We start from the raw sequence: 2,651 nt of genomic DNA, 5'->3' as shown, positions 1-2,651 counted from the left end.
CGCTAGAAATGTGTTCAGACTGAGCAGCGGGCTGAACAACCGTTAGTGTCAGAAACATGTGGGAAATGAGGGAATTAGTTAATTTACAAGTGGGTCAATGTGGAAATCAGATCGGCGCAAAGGTGGGTTTTGTTAGAGGCCATAATCAGCTAGTTGAATAATGCTAGCTGTCTGTCTGTCTGTCTGTCTGTCTGTCTGTCTGTCTGTCTAACCGTCTAGCGGTCTGAAGCTTCTTCAACCACTAACTGCGGACAGGAAACATTAGCTGGGTTGCTAGCCAATATACACCTATGTGTTTACTAAAGAGCAACATCAGGTTGCGCATTATTTGTTAGTTCATTTGCAATTGCAAGTCATATCCCGCCTAATTAAATGAAGGGAAAAAAATCAAATGTTTTTATTATGGCGGCAAGCTACCATGCAAGGCGCCGGCCCGCTCACTGGGAGCAATTTGGGGTTCAGTAATAATAATAATTGAAACAACATGAACCCTTCCTTCACCTGCTGCAGTTCTGGGAGGTGATCAGTGATGAACACGGCATCGACCCCACAGGGACCTACCGCGGGGACAGCGACCTGCAGCTGGAGAGGATCAACGTCTATTACAATGAGGCGACAGGTGGGTGACATACACAGGGATCTGTGGGAAAAATACTAAAAACTAGTTTTTTTTTATGTTATTGCCTTTAAATGACTATTATTTTCTAAATGCGTCTTTTAATGTTAGTTAGATGAATCTATATATTTGTATTGACTTGTTTGAATCAGTAGGCTAATTATTTTATTATTTTGTTTATCTTTGTTATATGCCCCTTGGATTGTATGGTGTGTATGATTGCTTTTGTGTGTTTTATTGATTACTATTGTTCTATTGTTATTTTTATGCTGTGTGGATATGTTAAAGCACTTTGAGCTGCAACGTTTGCAGGAAATGTGCTATACAAATAAAGGTTGTTATTATTATATAGCTGTAATGTGCTGCTACTAGTGACAGTCATAAGTAAAGTTATGACATTCATTCTATTACATTTGTGTTCCAACAGGAGGAAAATATGTCCCCAGAGCCATCTTGGTGGATCTGGAACCGGGCACTATGGACTCTGTTCGCTCAGGTCCCTTTGGACAGATATTTAGACCAGATAATTTTGTATTCGGTAAGAAGATTTCATAGGTTTTCGATCTGCATTTCATGTAGCTAAACAAATATTACATTTCAAGTGTTTGTGTTGAAAACAAAGGCTGAGCTGGAGAAATTGTTCAATGTTTTTAACATGTAATATAATAATATAAAATAACATCTGTAGGACTAATAATAATAATAACAGATAATGCTGTCTTCTACCTAATTTCTTAAAATGTCTTGTGTGCTTCCTGTTCACAGGACAGAGTGGTGCTGGCAACAACTGGGCCAAAGGCCATTACACAGAGGGAGCAGAGCTGGTGGACTCAGTCCTGGACGTGGTGCGGAAGGAGGCGGAGAGCTGCGACTGTCTTCAGGGGTTCCAGCTGACTCACTCCCTGGGTGGGGGCACGGGGTCCGGCATGGGAACTCCGCTGATCAGTAAGATCCGTGAAGAATACCCAGACAGGATCATGTGCATCTTCAGCGTGGTGCCCTCTCCTAAAGTGTCAGACACTGTGGTGGAGCCGTACAACGCCACCCTGTCAGTGCACCAACTCGTAGAGAACACGGACGAGACCTACTGCATCGACAACGAGGCCCTGTACGACATCTGCTTCCGCACGCTGAAGCTCACAACCCCCACGTAGGAGACCTGAACCACCTGGTCTCGGCCACCATGAGCGGCGTCACCACCTGCCTGCGCTTCCCCGGCCAGCTGAACGCCGACCTGCGCAAGCTGGCTGTCAACATGGTGCCCTTCCCCCGCCTGCACTTCTTCATGCCGGGCTTCGCCCCTCTCACCAGCAGGGGAAGTCAGCAGTACCGCGCCCTCACCGTCCCCGAGCTCATGCAGCAGATGTTCGACGCCAAGAACATGATGGTGGCGTGCGACCCGCGGCACGGGCGCTACCTGACGGTGGCGGCCATCTTCCGCGGCCGCATGTCCATGAAGGAGGTGGATGAGCAGATGCTGAACGTGCAGAACAAGAACAGCAGCTACTTCGTGGAGTGGATCCCCAACAACGTCAAGACGGCCGTGTGCGACATCCCGCCCCGCGGCCTTAAGATGGCCGCCACCTTCATCGGCAACAGCACGGCCATCCAGGAGCTGTTCAAGCGCATCTCCGAGCAGTTCACCGCCATGTTCCGCCGCAAGGCCTTCCTCCACTGGTACACGGGCGAGGGCATGGACGAGATGGAGTTCACCGAGGCGGAGAGCAACATGAACGACCTGGTGTCAGAGTACCAGCAGTACCAGGACGCCACGGCCGAGGAGGAGGGGGAGTTTGAGGAGGAGGAGGAAGCGGAGGGCTGAGAGGAGGGGGAGGTTGAGGAGGAGGGCTGAGAGGTGGAGGGGTAGGTGGAGGGCTGAGAACATCCTGACGCCACCGTTTCCTGTCCTGTCCTGTGTTCTGTTCTGTTCTCTTATTCACTCTGTTCATCCTGTTTTAAGTCCCTGTAACTTTTATGTGAAGTAACAATAAAATAGTTTTGTGTCATTTTTAAAGGACACATAATTCTTTGAATA

The 2,651-nt window shown here is 48.2% G+C and overlaps 1 pseudogene across 1 annotated transcript; it reads left to right on the top strand.

The window, feature by feature from the left end:
* The first annotated feature begins 65 nt into the window (after positions 1-65).
* Positions 66-2,438, top strand: LOC308160172 (tubulin beta chain-like; annotated as a pseudogene). The gene is made up of 4 exons: positions 66-122; positions 511-619; positions 1,044-1,154; positions 1,382-2,438. The product of its transcript is annotated as a tubulin beta chain-like (transcript).
* Positions 2,439-2,651: the final 213 nt, after the last annotated feature.

The sequence above is a fragment of the Nansenia antarctica genome (assembly GCF_963989245.1).
Source record: "Nansenia antarctica genome assembly, chromosome: 6".
Classification (NCBI taxonomy): domain Eukaryota; kingdom Metazoa; phylum Chordata; class Actinopteri; order Argentiniformes; family Microstomatidae; genus Nansenia; species Nansenia antarctica.
Note: the sequence above shows the minus strand (reverse complement) of the source record. Positions and strands in the feature narration are given on the sequence as shown.